The 21,843-nt window shown below is 37.4% G+C and overlaps 1 long non-coding RNA gene across 2 annotated transcripts in view; it reads left to right on the top strand.

Moving 5' to 3' along the window:
- Positions 1-21,843, top strand: part of LOC108543535 (uncharacterized) — a 79,424-nt gene that overhangs the window by 12,259 nt on the left and 45,322 nt on the right. The gene's annotated exons all lie outside the window — the stretch shown is intronic.

The following is a 21,843-nucleotide window of genomic DNA, read 5'->3' as shown; positions in this document are numbered from 1 at the left end:
GAGAGGGAAGTGACAGATGACAAGGTCAAAGCCTGTGAGAACTGAGAACCCAATTCAGTTTAAACTTACCCAGGCCCTTCTCTCTATTTAAAAGGATCACGTTCACCGTGGTCACAAAAGTCTAACTCTGGAATAAGTTGTAGCTCCATTTCTGAAACAATTTTTTTTTACAATAGAATGGAACTTAGAGATTCATTATGCAATATTATCATATGTGTTCACAGGTATGCCAACATATCTTTCCAAGCTGCTTAAATTGTCTGCCAGTCAGCCCCCTTTTTTCATCCCCCAGGGCTTCATCAAGTTGCACATATGATTGATTTTATAATAATAATAACAACATTTATTGAGCATTTGTTACATGTCAGGCACTGTACTAAGTGATCTTCAGTCATTTTTTTTCCTTTTAATCCCTTCTCTCATGAAACAAGCATCATTATTATGTTACGTTGAGGAATACGAGAGTCAGAGAGCTTAAACAACTTTCCCAAAGTCACACATTTAGGATATAACTGAGTGAAAACTCAGAAAGGATTCCCAAGTGAGGAAAAACTCCCAAAGATGGCAAAACTGGCCTAATTTTGTTTATAGAATTCTGTGGTATTGCCTTAGCTTGGGTTACCCAGAAGACAGAGCCTGAGACAATGAGCTTATGGTATAATACTTCTACTCTATTAGGAGATGCAATTCCAGGGATGAGAAAACAAAGGGAGAGAAGGAGGAAAGGGGAAGCCAATATGAGACTACATGATCAAGTTTGAAGCTACTGAGACTTACTGAAAAAATTCACAGGATCGTCCAGCAAGAAGTCACATAAACTGCATCTCAAAAAAGTCCATCTAGAGGGAGAAAACGGGAAGAACTTATGTACCAGCTGACTTTTAAAATCAAAAGTTTACCTCATGGGATACTAACTCCCTGGCCTTCAGGGTTTCCCATGTGTGGGCCATAAGCAGCATCTGTGGCTTCCATATCTTAGCACTAACACCTCCCTAGGGTGGGAGGTGAGAGGCATATGGTGCAGCTTGAGGTGAGACACTATCAGGATATACCTATGTAAAGCCACTGGGAGCCAATATAGAACTGATGGCGTTAGTGGTATCGAAACAGGAAATGGGTGAGGCTGAGGCCTCAGAGGTGCCAGACATGAGTTCTTCTTTTCTGCAGGACAGAAAGGAGCCACACAGTTCTAGAATGTTACAAGTAGTTGGGATGCCTATTAAAGGCTAAGATGCAGAAGCTTAGCTTGCAGTCCTACATAGGCACTGAAGTAAGTTCTCATGCCCTGGTCCAGAAAGCAGAGTCTTCAGGCACTTTAGACAAGCAGCGATTACAAAGCACAAAAAGGGGAGAAATATGAAAATGTTCACTTATTCATTCTTCCAAGGAAGTCAACCAGGAGGTTCAACCAGCTCTTAGAAGTTCCCAGGAAATACACCCTCTTTCTTGGAACAGGAGGTGTAAACAGCTCTGGTGTGGTTTCATCTGGGTTAAGATCATTGAACTGCATAGAATGTTACAGAATGCCATTGCATAGCTCCCTGACATAGAGCATCTTGCTCCTATGCAATGGCATCAGAAAGAAAAACCCCTTTGTTTTGGATCCATGAGATAGTTTAAAATTAAAATACAGTTAAAATTAAAATTCAGGGCTTCATTTAAAATTAGTAGTAAAAGCCCTTGGTGGGTAACTCACCATAGGCCTGCAAATAATCCCTGTCATTCTAAAGAAAGTGGGCCCTGATAAGGAAGGTACTTCTGACTGCTAGAGCCTAGGCCATCTGACTATAACCTAGCTGCAAAGACAGTTGGAAAATTAGCTGTCATTTTCAACTAACATAGTGGGTGTCAATCTCTGCCTCATAAAGTCGAAAAATTACCCAAACATAGAAAGAGGGTTCAGATTCTAGGTGGCCAAAAAGAATGTCAGGTGTCCATTTTGACCCCATATCCTTTCGTGCTAACTAATTTATTGCCTGATACCAATGTTTTTCTTGTAGCGAGGCTCCTGATATCTACTGCTAGGTTTCCTTGACAGCAAGGTCAAAAGAACAGTCACACCAGATATAACCTTGGAGGTCTACCCAACACACCTTCCCTGGCCTTTCTTGGTTTGTTTTGTTCAACAGTTGCCCAAGCCCAGAATCTGGTACTCTGCATGACACATCAGCAAATAAACCTGCCACCTGGAATCTGAGCTTTGAAACTACTACTATAAACAGCCATATACACATCATAACCCAACTCCCCATTGAGTGTAATGCTGACTTTATTATAATGTGGGACGCATGGATTATACCCCTTGCTCTCACATTAACCTGCTGTGTGGCTTTGTGGAAGTGACTTAGCCACTTTGTATTTGGTTTCCTACTTTGTAAAAAGATAAAATTTTAAAAAGAAAGAAGAAGAAAAGCCATTGGACTCAGCACAGGGAAAAGAAACAACTAATGCATGGAGTGCTAATAATGTACAAGGAGGTTTACTTTCAGTTGTTGCAGCAAACGTGCGAGACAGGTGCTGCTATCCTCATCTTGCTGATGAAGGAACTGAGACAGAGGGGTCACGTTTTCCCAGAAGTCATAGAGTTAAGTTGCTGAGGCCAGGGTTTGAGCCGGTTTCAGCCAACCTCAAAGCCCTTGCTCTTTCCTTGTTTCTTTTTTTAAAACAAGTGTTGAATTACACAAACGGCAAGAGTATATTATCTGTAAAAAATTTTAAACGTTTCTGAAAGGCTAATTCCTCCTTGGAATACTGCCCCCTTGCCCCAACAAACTTTCTCAAGTGACAGTAAATGCCACTTATAATTTTAGTGTATATACTTCAGGTTTTTCTATGTGTTTATATGCATGTAACCTAGAAAGCATATATAAGCACATATAGAAGCAATATAATATTTATACGAGTGTGTGTATTTTTGTGTGAAAATGATGTCATTTTGAAGATATCTTTATGCAGCCTGCTTTTCATTTAACAACAGGTTTTGGAGCTCTAGCTATGACAGTACACAGAGAGCAATTTCATTCCTTTTAGCTGCTGCATGGTATTTCGTAGTATAGAAATATAAGTGTATTTAACCATTCCCTTCCTAATAGATACTCAATTTGCTTGCTCTTAGCACATATTTCTATTCCAACATTGTGCTTTTTCTCCAGCTTCCAGAGATTAGCTCTGTAACCTCTTTTAACTCAAAAATTCTATGGCATGAAGGAAATGAAGCATGATTAAGTCTGAAGACATAATAATTCACTCTAGATAACTCATTTATTAAGCAGTGATATAGCACCAAATTGTGAAATATACATCACCATTAAAAACACAGTGACAAAGAAACAAAACAAAAAGGTCTAAAACAGGTTCAGGCAGACAAATGTCTCTGGTAACAAGACTCTAGTTTGTGTTCACTTAAGTATGTGACTCAAAGCTCTGTGTGGATATTCTTGATTACAGCAATTTATTTGTTCTATAATAGTTGAGATTTAACATGGCACCATGCAATGTGCTGATACTGCATATATTATTTAACCCTAATGATAATCCTTTAGAGCAGACTATTATATTTTGTATTGCTAAAGCAACTGGGGCTTAGAGAGGCCAAGAAATTTTGACCAAGGTTCCAAACTAGTGGCAAGACCAAGTTTCAAACTCCAGTTGCCTGACTCCAAAAGTCCCTCTTCTTTCCACTGTCTGTCATCAATCCCTTTAACCTGGGTTAGTTCAGAGGACCTGATGATAAAGAACAGATGCAAAACCTCTCAACATCTGCTCATTTTTTCAGTTCATTTCTCACTCCCTTCCCTGTCCTGAACCTGGCCCTAAATTACTTATAATTCACTAATAACACATTGCTATGAACTTTTGCAAGTACTGTTTGCTTTTTCTGGAACATTATTCTATTGTCTGCCTGGGCAATCCATACTTATCTTTCAGCACAAGCATTATTTTCTCCAGAAAGTCTTTGCTCTACCATCCCCACCCTCACACCTGCCCAAAATTGGGTTGGGGGTCTTCCATATTTTCCCACAGTGCTTTGTGTTACTTTCCCTAAAGCATTAGACATAATAAATTGTAAATATTTGTTACTTTCTTGTTTCCCTATACTACACAATGAGCTCCCTGAGAACAGAAACCACAGCTTATCCGTAAATGCGTCCCTAGCCCTAGCACAGTGTCTAACACACAGTAGCCACTTGAGAAATGTTTCATGAATAAATGAATCTTAGACTAAAGGCAAAAATGAACCTGGAAGTAGACTCTTTAGCTTCATACATGGTGATTTTTCAAGACAGTCCCCTCAGTCACCCCATTGCCAACCTGTTGCCCTCCAAACTCCTCACTTCCCAAGACTGCAGGAATTGTTCTCTGTATGATAACTTAAAAAGATTGTGGCACATGTGGGAAATTTTGGAGATAAAGTCTCTAAAGACAAAACAGTCGCTGTTTATGTGGAGATTTATTTTATCGACGAAAGATGGGGCATTTTAACCATGAAGCAGATAGGTTAAAATGCTAAGAAAGAAAAGGGAGCTGAGTTTTACTGAGAAAAAAATAAATTGATGGTAGGAGAAAAATAATGAAGATCTCCTATGAAATGTCAAGGAAAATTTATCATTCAGTGGATTTAAAGAACAAAAATCGAAAGATCCAAACCAGAATGTGTGAAGCATAAAGAGATTTTACAGATGATAAATTGCTCTACTATACACATTTTTCTCTTTTCAGTTACTGGATTATTTGATGAGAAGAATTCATCTATTCTAAGTTTGCCAACATAGTTTTCATTTTGACAGTTCAAGGAATGTATCCATTTTCCTCTAACGGTATTCGAAGCCTCAAGATATAGAAATTTGGTATTCTAGATAATGTCTAAAAAGTGTTCATGGAACCGAAACATTCAACTTGTGTTTACCAAATATTAGGAACAAAAAAAAAAACAGCATCGGAAAGAAATTAACATGTATTTCAGAATGAGCCGACATCTCTCACTGATTATCCAATTATGGTACTATTATTAAAAACAAAAGTAATAATTATAGTTACTATTTACTGAGTGCTAAGCACTCATTATATGCTAGGCACTGTGCTAGATTCTGACAATGCAGTAGAAAGCAAAACAGATATTCCTAGCCCCTGGATAGGTCAGACATTAAACAGATAATTAGAATGTATGTATATAATTGTAAAGGTTAGTAAGAAGAGAAGGTTTTAAAGAAAGAATAACAGAGGAAATCTATTTTACATAGGTAGTCAAGGAAGGTCTTTTTGAGGAAGTAATTTTTTTTTTTTTTTTTTTGAGACGGAGTCCCGCTCTGTCGCCCAGGCTGGCGGGCAGTGGCGGGATCTCAGCTCACTGCAAGCTCCGCCTTCCGGGTTCACGCCATTCTCCTGCCTCAGCCTCCCGAGTAGCTGGGACTACAGGCGCCCGCCACCTCGCCCGGCTAATTTTTTTGTATTTTTTAGTAGAGACGGGGTTTCACCGTGTTAGCCAGGATGGTCTCGATCTCCTGACCTCGTGATCCGCCCGTCTCGGCCTCCCAAAGTGCTGGGACTACAGGCTTGAGCCACCGCGCCCGGCCGAGGAAGTAATATTTAAACTGGGACCTGAAGAATGATGAGGTGAATAGTGATGGGAAAAGAATTATAGGCAGAGGACATGGAATAGGTGAACATCCTGACATTGGAAAGAGCTTGGCATTTTCAAGGAACTGAAAAGAAGGCCTACTTATCAGCTGTTTTCCTTTTGGCCCCCAGATCCTGTCCTGCCCGTCCCTGCCCCTGGTAGGTTGGTATTATAGGGGCCTGACTCCACCTGCAGGAGTCAGGTGGCTTTGCTATGTTTGACCAATAGAAAAGACTGGTAGGAGATCAGAAGGTAGATAAAAGGAAGAAGCTAGAAGATTCCTCCCAGTTTTCATTCTGGGTAAGGAGTGCCTCTCCAGCAGTGGTGCTGTCTCTTCTGTCGCTTTAGAGATTTTTGACTTTGGAGAGAACATGATGCTAACCCCCTTCTTTATTTTGATCTTAGGATAATTGGCTGGGGACAAGATCCTTATTGTTTAATGACACATCTGTGTATCACAGGGGTGTGATTGTGGTTACAATTCACCTGGTCCGTTTCTTTCTAGAAGATCATACATTGATAAGAAACAGAGAAGCTAACAAAACACTCACACATAAAAGCCCTATCCTTTTATTTTCTCACTAACAGAGAAACAGTTTTTAAAAAACTCTGTGACCCATTTCTGGAACAGCTTGCAAAACGATCAAAGTGACTCACGTGATCAGAAATCCACATGGATGCAGCTGCCTGGATTTTTTGTGTGTGGTGAATGATAGTTAGTGGAGAAGTCTACCCCAGGCACAGGAAAGTTACACATGATGTACAGTGAGTTGAGTGTATGATACCTATATAATTATAGTAATAGCTACCATTAATTAGGCACTAATTCTATCCCAGCCTCTGTACCAAATACTTGACGTATAATATTAAATCATCATGGTAGATCAAAATTACCTTCAGCAATGTTAGTATTATCGTCTCCATTCTATAGAGGAGCAACTGAGGTTTGGGATAGTATGAAACTTATTTAAGATCAAAGAGATGGTAAATTGATACAAATTCGCATCTGGCTGACTTTAAAATCCACGACACGGTACTACACTATAGCGTCTTCTCTTTGTCAGTAATCTCATAATAGCTCAGTTTCACGGTGGAATTAAACATTACAAAACTATGATTTGAATTACATTCAGCTTTAAGTGTCTTTAGTATTTCAGCCAAGACTGCTAATATGTGACTGGTGGCAATGAAGTAGGAGTAAGAAGGCTGTTAGATCCTATTGGTGTCTGCATTTATTGGGGAAATGAAATAAATCTTCGATTTTTTGAATTGTTGTTGCTTTTTAAATACAAATTCTGGATGCGTTGCACTGGCCCCCAGTCAGTGGTGGATGCTGATGATGCATCCTCTTTCAGTTACACGATCAATGTATCAACGTATTCTTTATCTCAGAAATCAGGCATGAGGGTATCTGGTACTAACTCCAACTAACTGCAGTGTTTTCCTTGAGTGCTGTACAAAACATCTTCTGGGAAGGGGTGAGTCAGCAGAAAAGAGTGCTTTGATGTTTTTCATGATGTTGGGAGTACAATGGACACATGAGGAGTTTTATGCTTGCCATCCCTGCCTTAGCAACCCATTGCTGGTATTGCAAAAACTGCTTTGAGTTTCTTTCTTCTACTGGACTTCCCAGGACAATTCCTCAAACCCTTACAGGTTAATTAAGGGTTAAAGGCTTAAGTCGTTGTCATGCATCATACTGAATGTATGGTTAACAAAAATAATAATAATAATAACAAAATCGTATTTTCTTCTTGTTTTCAAAATATAAAATCGGAAGAAGAAACCAGGGGAGTTTGATCATGTCTGCTCATGGAACACACACAGGATGACTGGCCTGACACCACACACACTAGACCTGGAACGATATTTATCCATAGAAGCTTACAGAGGCAGGAGGAGGAGCTGGCGTACAGTTCTTCCTTTGCCTGTCGCTCTCTGGGACAGTGCAAAATGATCTAGCAGAAAGTTCAGTCCAAGCTCTGTGGGTTAATAAGCTGCATGTTTAGGGAAGTGCCAGCATCTCCTCTGGTATGATAAGAACCTGGGTCCCAGCCTTGTTGGACTTCCCTTCTTCTGCCATCTCAGCATTCCTGGTCTGGGCTTCCTCCGGGTCACAGATCCTCCCTGCTGTGAACAGGCACTCAGACACAGCTCTTGCAGTTTGAGGTGTATGATACATGGGACCTTGGCCTTCAGCCTTGTTCCTCCACCTCTGTTCTCCCAGGATGTTTGCCAAATAGTCCCGCCCTGTAGGGAGCCAACTCTCACTCTGGGAGGACTGCCAGGGGTTAGTGTCAGATAAATTAACCTTTACTTCTCACTGCAGTGTAAATTTAAAGACCTATGAGGACCAGTTGAAATTGAGAGTATCTTGTCAAAATGTGTTTGGCTATGTCTTTGCCAACACATTTGTCTTGGCCTACTGTATTTGTATTGTTAGCCCATTGATCAAAAATATCAATCAAAAATCTTCATTTCGTGGCTCAGAGTTATTTTCTCAAACCCATCTTCTGTATTAATTCTTGGTAATATCTTTATATGCACATATGATTTTTCCAATAGCCTTGCCTTTCAGTTACTTTAAATTCCATTTCTTCAAGGATTTTGTCCCTTATCCTCCCTCAGCCACCCATTCCTATCACCACATTGTAATCTTATTACTTAGGATCAATAATTGCTACTCCTTCATTGTCTCCATTTCACTCTCTCGTCTATTGTCTTTTCTCCGTAATGTTCAACTTCAATAAGCCTTTGACCTTATCAGGACTTCTAGTCCATTGATCATAGTACCTTTCCCTTTTCCCTCACCTCCCCTTCAGTTCTCTTCTTTTTCAGTTTAAAATCTGTGACAAACACTACCATCATTTCTGCGTACGGACTCTTGATTCCTTTGCCTTTCTCTCACTTTGTATTAACTTGGCAAAAAACAACCCTGTTTAAATCTAACTCTCTGCCTCCTCTGCACAGCATCTGGCTGAAAGAAAGCACAGTTCTCGCTGATGAGTCCTACTTTAAATTCGTGACTATAAATATCAAATGGCCTGACTGCTGCCTGGCAATCTCACTGTACTTCTCTGGTCCATTTATCGTTCTATTTTGCTAAACAAATATTTTCCACCTTCTCCTCTCTCCTCAAACCCTCATTTTCTCCTTCCTTGTTCTCAGATAATTTCCTTCCTTCCTTCCTTCCTTCCTTCTTTCCTTCCTGCCTTACTTCCTTCCTTCTCCCCTAAGAAAATTGAAGCACTCAGAAGAGCAGTTCTTCAGACCCTTACTACACCCACAGCAGCATCTGCACCTGTATACACTGCTTTCCTGCCTCTTACTAGAGATGACGATCCATGCACCTATCTAAGGCCCATACCTCCACGTATGTGTTGAACCCAGTCCTTTTTACATATATACAAAGACATCACTCAGTAATTTTTTTCTCCTTCTCCTAAAGCATTATTATTTTTTTCTTTACTGGACTACTCCCATAAAGCCCCTATACATTGTATTATTTCTCTCATTAAAAACAAACTTTGGGCAGGTGTGGTGGCTCACGCCTGTAATCCCAGCACTTTGGGAGGCTGAGGCAGGTTGATGATTTGAGGTCAGGAGTTCGAGACGAGCCTGACCAACATGGTGAAACCTCATCTCCACTAAAAAAAAAAAAAAAGCTGGGCGTGGTGGCACATGCCTGTAGTCCCAGCTACTCTGAGGTCTACAGAGCAGGCTGAGGAAGAAGAATAGCTTGAACTCGGAAGGCAAAGTTGCAGTGAGCTGAGATCACACCACTGTACTTCAGCCTGGGCAACAGAGTGAGACTCTGTCTCAAAACCAAACCAAAACAACAACAAAAAAACCTTTTTTAGTTCCAGTTCTTCCTGCAGCTACTGTTTCATTTAAGTGTTGTCTATACTTGCTCTTTGCAACTCCTCTTCTCTGATTCTGTCTTGAATAACCCATGGTAGTCAGGTTTTTGCCCCGTCATTCCACTGAAACTGCTCTTACCAATTTCACCAATAACTTTTACATCACTAAATTCAGGGGTTAATTCTCAGCAGCATTTGGTATGGTTGTCCTCACTTTTCTCCCTGATAGACCTCCTTCCTAGCTAATTTTTTTTTTTTTTTTTTTTTTTTTTTTTTTTTTTTTTAAGTAGAGACAGGGTTTCACCATGTTGTCCAGGCTGGTCTCGAATTCCTGACCTCAGGTGATCCACTCACCTCGGCCCCCCAAAGTGCTGGGATTACAGGCATGAGTCACCCCCATGCCTGGCCCAAAAATCAATCTTTAAAATTTTTATTTCTATATTGTAAATTTCGTTGGGGCAGTGATTTTGTCTCTTTTATGCACTGATATATTTCTGGTACTCATAGGCCTGAGACCTGGTAGGCACTCAATATAAATTTGTCAATTAAATTAATATAGTGTAAAAATTAACAGCCCAGGTCTATAGTCATTGCCTGGGTTTGAATCCTGGCTTCACTGCTTATTGGATATGTTACCACGACTCTGAGTTAATTTCCCTAGCCTCAGTTTTCTTTTTCATCAGTAAACTGCTGTTACAGTAGTATCTATCTCGCAAAGTTAAGAAGATTATATAAGATAAATAACCCATAACAAGGACTTAGTGGAGTACCAGACGCATAGGAGATTCTTGATATATTTTTATCCTGACTATTAATTCTCTGCCTAATTGTTCTTAGTAATAATACAAAAAATAATAGTAATGGTACCAAACTGCTCCTCTACATACCAGGAATATTTATAAAGTTTCAGTGTTATGTATATGCCAGCTTTTGCTTTGAGATAGAGATTTTTAAAATATGTTAGGTAATATTTTATATGTAAATATGTTATATTATGAAGGCTTGATTGAGAATATGTACAAGATTTGGTCAAATACCTTCCAAAATGTATTGAAAAATGAGTCATGTCATTTCTCTTTTAACCATTTAATAGAGTAGATTATATCAATTATATCCATATAGGTTTTAATATTGAAAATTACGTTACTCAAGCATTAGGAATCCAAATGGCATTTTAGGATTAAAGACTTTTAAAACTATGCTTCTCACAAAACATATTTTTTATACACTTCCTTTTAAAATAATCAGTAAGTTCTCACAATACGTAATCCTTGAACTGACCTAATCTGGGAGATTTCAGTGCTCTGAAGCTGATTCACAGTTTATCCATTTGAAAAATGTGAAGTTATCCCAAAATTCATCTGAAAGAGGAGCTTTCTAGAAGCAGAGCTTTGGACTTTCTGCATTTCAACCACCACAGCACTGGCTATAGAGCTGATTCTTTGTCCCAAGTGTTTCATAAATCCTTCTCTTGTTGTACAGGTCTTACCTCTTTAGCAGTTTTACCTCCTGTTTCATTGTGTCCACTTTCCAACTCAAGCTGCCAGTGCCAGCCCGACCATTTTATGAAAACATTAATGCTAAAGGAATTAACATGTATTTATGCAGAGGCTATTAAAATTTCTTCTTGTTTGTGTTCTGCCTGCTAAAAGAAACAACTCAAAGAGCCACATTTTCACTAGCAACTTTGTGAATTTGTTTATATGAATTTTCTCATAGAAACATAAAAATTAACTCATGTTATTGGACTTTTAATAAATTACTTTTCTCAAAGAGTACATTACATGAAATTAAGGATTATCTCAGGACATTTCTAATCTTTTAAGTTTAAAATTTGCTTTTTCAGTTCATTTCTCATTTAATCTCTAGGTATAAACTGGCCTTTTATATTTTTGACTACATTGATTTTTTTATTCTATGAATGTAAATATTTCCCACAGTCCTTGGATTTAGGATGGCAAAGATTATTCTTTTTTCCCATAGATTTCCTTACATTTATGAGTTTTTTTCACCTGGATGCAGTGGATGTCTGATATCTCTTTGTGTATACTTTCCTGATTCTTTAAATGTGCATTCCAGGACCCAAGACTCCCCCATATTGCTGAAGCCAGAGTTCTAAACCTGTTAGATAATAGCTCTGAGGACTAGCATATTATCTCACCAGAACCTCACAACCTGTAACTCTTACTCCCTAACTGCTAGGGGCATTGTCTGAAGCTGACAGGGTTTTCTTCTCACTGGTATCTCTAGCTAATCTAAAGCTACACTCCAGAAACCAGCAATAACAGCTGGGCAGTTTGTTGGCTTGTATATCTGCTTTGGAAGTCTTCTCTGGCGCCACATATCTGGGCCAGTTATTTTCCAACATTTATTAATGTGTTAAGGCAGTGTCAGACTATCTTCATGTATAATCTTACATGGGAGCCCCAAAAGTAAACTAGGTAAAAACGTTATTGCTCTGGTTGATGCAGGGATGGGGACTGGAGACCTGGCTGCTCAGTGCACCACATCCCCTGCTCCTTTGCCTGAAACAGCACTCAGAGTCTTGTTGGAAGCTTTAATGTGAAGGTCTCAAGAGAGTAGAGTCGCAAATGCTAGACCTCAGGTTAAATGATTCTGTTAATATATTTGTTTGACCTGCACGGTGTCGCTTTTTGTTACATTTTTTTTCCCAGCATTTTTATTCTCAAAAGAACCACACTTCTCTCTTTCAGCTGCTTAATTTGATATTTACCTTCATACTTATAAATCTTCTGTTTACTACTGTTTTGGATTTGTTGGTGTTAGACACACTATCAACTTCCTGTCATGGAAGATGAAGAGCAAGCTCTCTTCCTTCTGCTTCCCAAATATCCTCTTCCTATCTTCACAGCATAAATATATTAAAACATTATTTAACCAATATTTAGTGTTTCCTCTATTTTGATAATGTAAATATTACACACTTCTGAGTCAAGTAGTACATCAGTTTTAGTACAACTTTCAATTTTTTTAAGTTAATAAGTGTCATGAATTCATTTACTTTTTTTTGGTACCTTCTTTTTTTCTATACATTCAAGTATCTCTTACATACCTTTTTTTATTTTAGAGAAAAATCTTTTTTAAAATTTTTTATTATTATACTTTAAGTTCTAGGGTATATGTGCACAAGGTGCAGGTTTGTTACATATGTATACACGTGCCATGTTGGTGTGCTGCACTCATTAACTCGTCATTTACGTTAGGTATATCTCCTAATGCTATCCCTCCCCTTCCCCCAACCCCACAACAGGCCCTGGTGTATGATGTTCCCCACCCTGTGTCCAAGTGATCTCATTGTTCAGTTCCCACCTATGAGTGAGAACATGCGGTGTTTCGTTTTCTGTCCTTCTGATAGTTTGCTCAGAATGATGGTTTCTAGCTTCATCCATGTCCCTGCAAAGGACATGAACTCATTCTTTTTTGTGACTGCATAGTATTCCATGGTGTATATGTGCCACATTTTCTTAATCCAGTCTATCATTGATGAACATTTGGGTTGGTACATACTTGAATATATAATGTTTCAAATGCTCAAACATGCCAAAAAATACCAGTTCCATTCAAGTTCTTCCTCCTTCTGCCTGTCTGGACTATCTGCTCTTTAGGCTTTCTGCTCAGCTAATGTCACAAGCCTTGTCTTCCTCCATTTGGGATTACTGTGTTCCTAGATGCCAAGTTTTCTGTTTTCTTAGTTTATTTCCTCTTTTTTCTGGAGCACATACTCTGATCAGCCTCCTGCAAAATGATGGATGGAAGGTAAATACTGAATGTGTGCTGTCTGAAAATGACTTGTTTTACCCTCACACCCAATTGAATATAGAATTCTAGATTGGAAATAATTTTCATTAGTAACTTCAAGACATTGTTCTGCTGTCTTCTAGTTTTATCTTTTCGTAAGGATGCATATTGCTATGTGTCTTTTTACATTTCTTGCATTGGATGTTCAGTTGGCGCTTTCAATCTGGAAACTCGAGTTACTTCTGTCCTGGGAAATGTTCTTATAGTCTATACTGTATTTTTGGAGCAAGACCTTTAAAATAATTAATTGATTTTTTAAAAAGAATTAGTTGAATGCTGCAGAAGAACACCGACTGAAGACAAGTTAGAGGACTAATTACATTTTATAGTAACAACAATGATTATGAATAGGTAGAATCAGCAAATTAAAATATTAATAAATTTCCTGAAGTGGTCCAAACTTCAAATGTTTCGAGTATTTAATTTTGAAAAGAATCTACCTGTGGAATTATACACTATGGTATTAGGAGTTAACCAACTCTCTCATGGCCTAATTTTTCCCTGTGTGAAACATCTGCTAGAGTAATTATCCTGGCCTGTCATTTTACTTGCTCTTTTAGGAGAAAATTTGATTATGTGATTGGCAAATTTTATGAGAAGGAACTGAGCATGCTCAGCTCTGTGCATTCTGACATCTCTATTTCCATTCAGCCTATCCACAAGAGGTATGTATTCCAATTTTTTTCCTTCCATATATTTAGGAGCTTACTTCTGTGGGCAAGGCCTATAGTTGTCTATCATGCTTGTGACTAGGTGTGTACATTGTTTAGTTAAGAGGAACATATTAGAAACTTCATTATAATCATGCATCCTGTGTTTTCCAATATCTGTTCAATAATAAAAATAATGTTTGAGTTCCATGTAAGTGACTTTTATGTCTATTCTCAATTGGCTCTGAAATCATGCAAGAAAAAAATTATCATCCTTTAAAATCCCAGCATGTATGTTACTATGCAAAACATGCATTTGTGTGTGTGTGTGTATGTGTGTGTATACATATATATAATGGTGTGTGTGTGTATATATAATGGTGTGTGTGTGTATATATATATATAATGGTAGAGGATTAGTTACAAAAAACCATGGGTAGTTTAAGGAATCAAGAGCAGTTCTGATACTGCTTGGTTTTCCCTTTCTCACTGACTTTGAAACCAAATGCCCACATCATTTGTAAAACTACCACATATTTTTCCCAGCAACAACTGAAAATAGTGAACCTTACATTTGCCAGTGTATTCTTACAGCCTCGTTGAGTGCATCCTGTCAAAACTAGCAGTGACCTTTTTCATTAATAACATAGAGAACATCTGAAGAGGTTCTCACTCTTTGTGATCAATTCCCACAGGATTCAGTTTAATGAAGACATTCATCTCAATGCACTTGTGTGGCAGTCACATATCTCTAAACTAATAGCTGAGTCCCTGCTATTAATCCAAACAGGATTCAGGTGTACCAACCTTTTAAAATCTCATTTTGTTAAAAGGGTTTATGACTCCATTACCTTTTCGGTTTGACAAGCTTTACCCTATAACAAATATGTAGATAGCCCCAGCCCTTGCAGATACACAACATGAACAGATCATAAAATGGAAAAAAAAAATGCTGTCACACTTTTCTTAGGCCAAAACAGTCTTTTTAGTCATCCATTTAGTTCATTCATTTGTGCATTTATTCCGATATTGTGTGCTTATTATGGTCAAGCACTATGCTGTATACTTAGGAAATAAAAAGGTCATTATGGAATAGATTGACAGAAAATAATTGCAAGTATTATAGCATAATATGAGTTGTATGAAGACATGTACAAATTACTTTGGGAACAGAGAAGAGTGGGGTGATTTTCTTCAACCAGAGGAGCCTGGAAAGGTTTCCAAAAATGGTAAATTGCTATATCACCTTGAACTTAGCAAGCTCATAATTAAATATTCATGTCAATTATATTTTGACCAAAGGGCAATGATATAAACAGATACTCTAGGGAAGATTTGCATAAGACTTTGATCATGTTACATTTGTCTGGATTATCATGATAAACATAATGAGTAAAAAGAGTTATCAGAAAACAGTGGGGAACAGGACTAAGACTGTATTTTATTCCATTTAGTATAATGTTTGGTCCCTACAGATGTGCCTTGGAAAAGATCACAGAGAAATAGAAAGGTAGAAATTAGTTATTTTTTGGTAATAAAATAATCTGGTTTAGAAACTAGTTTTTTTTTTTCAGAACTCCAAGTCTAATTTGTCTGCTTAGTAGCAGAATTAATTGGTGAGCAATGCTATTTGAAATTAGTGGTTAATTAGTTCATATAACAGTTATTGAACACTTACTACATACTATATATAAAAGAATGCACTAGATCTATGCAGTGGTAAAAAATAAAATTGCTATAGTGATGAGGCTGATAACATGAATGGATGGATCTGGCTGGCTCTAACACAACAGAGAATGGTGAAGCCTATGATATAATGCATAATATATTCTGTTTATTAATCAATTATAATATTGTGATTATTTGTAACTTTTGAAACTGAGTACTGATTTGTTTTCATTCTTTCTTGATACTGTAAACAAGGCATTTAATGTTTTGTTAGCATAAATTTGGCTATATCATTGCAATTTTTTTCACATAGTATTTTTCTCTCCTTTATTCTTTGTCAGTCTAACCAGATCTTTGTCCATTTTATCTTTCCAAAGAACAAGCTTTGTTTCATTATTATTTATTATTTTTCATTATTACTTATTATTTCTTTATTATTTTTTGGTTTTCAGTTTCATTTCTTTCTGTTTTTATTTTTATTATTTCCTTCTTTCTGCTTGCTTTGGGTAAATTTTTTCTCCTAAGAAAAAATTGGGGTCATAGATTATTGGTGTGAAACCTTTCCTCTTTGCTAATGTAGTCATTTGAGGATGTGAGTTTCTCTTTCATTACCGCTTTAGATGTGTTCCACAAATTGTGATATGTTGTATTTTTGTTTTCATCCAATTCTGTGTATTTTTTTTTTTTGTTTCCTTTGAGACTTACCCTTTGACTCATGAATTATTTAGAAGTGTGTTGTTTTATTTCCACATTTGGAAATTTGCATATCTTTCTATTATTGATTCAGTTCATAAAGTTTGATTCCATTTAAGAACACATCTTGTATGATTCAATTTTGTTATATTTGTTAACATTTGTTTTATGGCCCAAGGTATGGCCTGTCTTGGTGAATGTTTCATGAGCACTTGAAAACAATGCATATTCTACTGTTGTTCAGTGGAGTGTTCTGTAAATGTCAATTAGACAATTGAATCTCCTTAGCTGATGATGTTGTTAAGTTCTTCTATGTCCTTGCTGAATTTCTGTATAGTAGTTGTATCAATTGTTGAGAAAGGGGTCTTGCTATCTTCTACTATAATTGTGGATTTATCTATTTATTTTTTCAGATTGATTAGTTTCTTCTTAACGTGTTTTGAAGCTCTGTTGCTTGGTGCATATATATGTAGGCTTAGCTATGTCTTCTTGATGGATTGACCCCCTTTTGTCATTATCTCCCTGTTTGTCACTGCTAATTTTATTTTCTCTAAACTTGACTTTATCTGAACTAATATAGCTCTTCTTGCTTTGTCTAGATTAATATTTACATGGTATATTTTTCCTATTCTTTGACTTTCCATCTATCTATATCATTATGCTTGAAGTGAATTCCTTATAGATAGCATATAGTTGGGTCATAGTTTTTGTTCAGTTGGTTTTTGTCCATTCTATTCCACCAACCATTGTATTTTAATTGCTACATATAGGCCAAATAATTACATTTAATGTAATTATTAATTGGTTAGGACTTAAGTGTATCATTTTATTTTTTGTTTGTTCCCTGTTTTTTATTCCTCTGTTTTATGTTTCCTGTCTTACTACAGGCTACTAGAACTTTTTTAAGAATTCCATTTTGATTTATCTGTAGTTTTAGAGTTTATCTTTTTGTACAGATATTTTAAAGATTGCTCTAGGTATTGCTTTATACACATGTAACTTATCACAGTCTTTTGGTGTCAACATTTTGCCAGTTTGAGGAAAGTATAGAAACATTACCTCCACTTAGGTTCCTTTACTCTTCCCCCTTTATATATATAATTATTTTAAATCTTTCTTTAATATACACTGAGAACCACATCAGGTAATGTTAAAGTTTTGCTTCAAGGCTATTATATTTACCCACATGTTTATTCTTTACATTGTCGTTTCTTCATTCTTGATATTCCCATTTTCTTTCTTTAATTTCCTTTATGTTTGAAAAACTTTTTTAAAATTTAGAGTAGGTCTACTGGGAACAAAAATCTCTTAGTTTTCCTTCACCTGGGAATGTCTTTTGATTTCCTCTTTATTTTCCTGAAGGATATTTTCACTTGAAAGAAGATTCTGGGTTAACAGTTCTTTTCTTTTAGCACTTGAACAGTGTGAATCATTTCTTTCTGGCCTTCCTTTGTGGTTTCTGACAAGAAATGTGCTGTCATTTGAATCCTTGCTCCTCTGCAAGTAGCACTTCATTTCTCTCCGGCTGCTTTCAAGGTGGTTTTTTGTTTGGTTGGTGGTGGTGGTTATTGTTTGGTCTTCAGTTGTCTAAAGTGTGATTAAAATGTGTCTAGGCATGAACTTTTTGAGGTTTACCACATTTAAGGTTCACTTACCTTATTAAATTTCGCCAAATCTGGGGAGTTTTTAGCCATTATTTATTTGAATACATTTTCTTCCCCAGACTCTTTCGCCTCTCTTTCCAGAAATCCAATGTATGAATGTTAAATCTCCCATTACTGTGTTCTAGGTCACTCCTGTTCTGTTCATTTTTTTTTTTTTTTCACTCAATTTTCTTTCCATTGTTTAGATTGGGTGATTTTTATTTTTCTAACTTCAAGTTCTCTGATTTTTTTCTGTGTCCTATTCATTCTGCTATTGAGTTCATCCAGTGAGAGTTTTTTAAATTGTATTTTTTCAGTTCTAAAGTCTCCATTTTATTCTTCTTTACATCTTCTGTTTCTTTTCTGAGACTTTCTATCTTTTAATGCATTTCAGGTATATTCACAATTGCTTGTTAAAGCATTTTTACAATAATGCTTTAAAATCCTGTCAGATAATTCCAATCTCTCTGTATTTTCTAGTTGGCATTGGTTGATTTTCTTTTTTAATTCAAGTTGAGATTTTTTTGGTTATTTCTTTGATGAATGATTTCGATTTTACCCCAACATTTGGGATTTAATGTTATGAGACTGTTCCCTCCTTAATCTTTTTTGAAGGCAGTCATCCTATTTAGGTTTGCATTTGTTAAATGTAGAAAATACAGTACACTACACTTTTGAATTCTTGTTTTAGCATCGTTTCACTTTTCTATTCAAAGAGCCTCTCTGAGAAGCCCCGCAGACTTTGGCTAACTTAATTGTTCACTTTAAAATTAGGTAAGCAGAGAGAACTACCACTTGTTGGTTTACTCCTCATTTAACTTTTAACATCTCCTCTTCTTTCAAGATCTACAAGTATTTTATTATCTTCTCCCACTGAGGGATCATCCAGGCCATTTTTCTCTCTCACCTAGTCCAGCTATATTCTCAGCAGCTAATTAGAATACAGATATTTAGCTTTTTTATAGTCCCACACATCTTTCTGAGATGTAAAGTCTTGTAGCTTTGAGGCTCTCTCACCCTAAGCAATCACTCTGGAGACAGCCTGAGGTTCCAACTCTCTGTCTCAGTTCCTCCTTTTCCATAGCTGTACCATTTTTCCTGCAGGGTTCCTAAACCACCTTCCAGAGGGGCTGTGTATTCTCACACTCAATTTAGCAACAGCTGCTATAAATCAACTTATGCAGGCTGTTCCTCCTGAAGAGTGATATAATGGCTTCTAAGTATTGGACAAAACTACTTTTGAGCATTGTAAGGTTATTTAACTGGCAAAACAAATCAAAGTTAGATAACTTTCCCATCTATACCTAGGCTCTAGGCTCTAGAAGAGGAGTGCCAATGGAGCTTTGAGAAACGAGGTAGGAGGAGAGAAAATTAGAACCCCAGATTGTCTGTGGAGTAAGGACTTAGGGTGAGATAAGCCAAAGGCCCCTGAAAAGTTCTAAACCCTGAAAAGGTTTGGGGAGCATTAAAAATTTAGTTAAATGTATGCATTCTAGTTAATGAGTGAGAACATGACTGGACCAAGTGGGATGTAAAAATGACCTGGGACAGCTATGGGGAAGGAAAAATAATAAAATAATTGTTGAACTTGAAAAAAGAAGCAATAGCAAACATTAAATGATAAGAATAGTAAACAAATGAATAGCCAGTAACTTTGTTTCCTTAATTTTAAAATGGAAAGTGAAGTCAGGCAAACTATGTGCTGGGCTTCTCAGAGAGGCTCTTTGTATAAGAAATGAAAAAATGCCAAAACAAGATTTTTAATCGTGTGGCATATTCTAATTATTTACATGGAACAAATTAATAGTCTTAACATCAAAACAGGGACAATGTAATTATGTTCTTTGCAAGAAACTTCTAGATTTTCTTTTTTAAAAAATGAATACCTGCGATATAGTTTTCTCAGCTTAAACTATTAATATATGATGAGTATTCCCTTCTTTCAGACCTGATAGTGTAGCTTTCGGATTAAATATGTAATCTTAATAAGAAATGGAGGCCTTTTTCATGGGAAGCTTGGGCCAGAGAGGAACTCTTCCCACCCATCTGGCCTCACAGGTAATGTGTTGAACAAGGTGAGCCTGCTCCTCCCTCATGTTATTCATGAGGGAACTTGTTTTAACTGTGCTTCTCTCATTAGGCAGATCAGTTGCCAGAGGGTGGCCTAGCGTATGAGTAAATAAACTTCTATATGGAACTTGGCCTACCACCTCAAACCTGTTTACAGGCCGGCTGTGTGACAGACAGTAGGAAGATAGCAGGAATCAGAGGAAAGGGAAGCATTTTTGTGTGAGCGGGAACCAAGGACCTAGGAACCTGACAAGCTGAGGGAATGAGGCCTCCGGTGTCTGTCCATCTCTGTCGTCATTAGAGATGGATGTGTAATTGTGGGCATGCAGTGAGTCTGTTGGCTTGTACAGCAGCTGCGTGTGTCTCTGTCTTTGTTGTCTCTTCTGCATTTTGTCTCTATCCCACAGAGCATCTCAATAGCCGGCCTCTCTGCCCAGCTCAGCCCACTTTCTGGGCCCCTTCCTGTTCTCTCATCTTGTTTCTGCTAGTGGGTCTGGTTATTTGATCGAGGAGCTCTAAGAAAAACTACTTCTTTATCAACCCCCAAATTTCTCAGAGGCAATCTCTCTTTCCCACTCTGAGGGACTCTTTAGTCTCTTACAGTCTTTGTCCTCTTGTCCTCCGTCTTATCAAACCTGGCTTTCAGAAGATCTGATAAGCCTGCTTGCACTCAGGAGACACAACTGTGCCATTCCCTTCCCGAAGTTTTGGCATCTTAAGAAGCAACAAATTTCATGTCAAATCAAGCACTCTCTAATTTTGCAATTTCAAGCACCAATAGAAAGAGAGACTCTCTTTGGAAGAGTTTGTTGGGTGTTTCTGTGTGTTTGGAATTTTAATTTAATAAATAGCCATCATTTTCTTTATCTATAAAATATAGATTACAATAATACCTACACAAAAGGAAATTTCAGGCTTAAAGTGATATAGTACATATGCCTAGCCCAGTGCCATATACAAAAGTTTGTGGTAAATATCATTTGCTGCTGTGGCTGTTTGTACTCAGCTGTGCCTCTGTTACAGGCCCTGGGCTAGGCAATGAAGACCACTGGACACAGTAACAACAAAACAGGTTTCTGGCTTAAAGAGAAATAATTTGTATTTGGACAGCTTAGTTTACTCTTTCCCAAAAATGTTGTCTTATGTATTAACTCACTCAACTCTCTTATTCTCCCCATTCCCTCCCAATTCCTTCTCACATTTTCTTAGTCTCCAAGAGACTAGGAGATGCCAAGTACTTGCCAAAGGTCCACATCTGGATTGAAACAGCTTTTTAAGTGAACATGACTTAAAGGTATGTATATCACAGCAAAATGCACTCAAAACAAAACAGCCTCACCAAATTACTGAACTCAAGGCTGTGGGAGAGGAAGGCCAAAGAAGCCAAGAAAACCTACTCAATGTTTTTTACTTAAAGCATGCATGTGAGTTTGGATTCAGAAAATATTATCGCTGTAAATGTAATATGCTAATGGGAAGTGATCAAAAAGTGTTTCTTAAAACTGAGGTATTATTCATATTGTCACATTGGAAGAACCATGTGTGTGTGTGTGTGTGTGTGTGTGTGTGCGTTTTCAAGTGGAGTGGAGGTTAGTAGAGGGATACTCAGGATGAGTAGTTAGTAAAATAAGCTCTATGTTGCAATGTATCTTTCATAAAAGTGAGCACTTAATTAATTCAAGAACACACCTGTCATTTTAATTGCGACTCTGTCAGTAAATTTTAGTGCCTGTGAGAGGTACTGAACTGGAATTGCGTTTCACCTTCTCTGGCACAACAACAAAGGAAGACAAACTCCACTGACTCTACCCCTCTTTGCCACC

This window comes from Rhinopithecus bieti, unplaced genomic scaffold, assembly GCF_001698545.2.
Source record: "Rhinopithecus bieti isolate Rb0 unplaced genomic scaffold, ASM169854v2 scaffold_25288, whole genome shotgun sequence".
Taxonomy (NCBI): domain Eukaryota; kingdom Metazoa; phylum Chordata; class Mammalia; order Primates; family Cercopithecidae; genus Rhinopithecus; species Rhinopithecus bieti.
The sequence above is the reverse complement of the archived record's forward strand: the minus strand, read 5'-3'. Positions and strand labels throughout refer to the sequence as shown.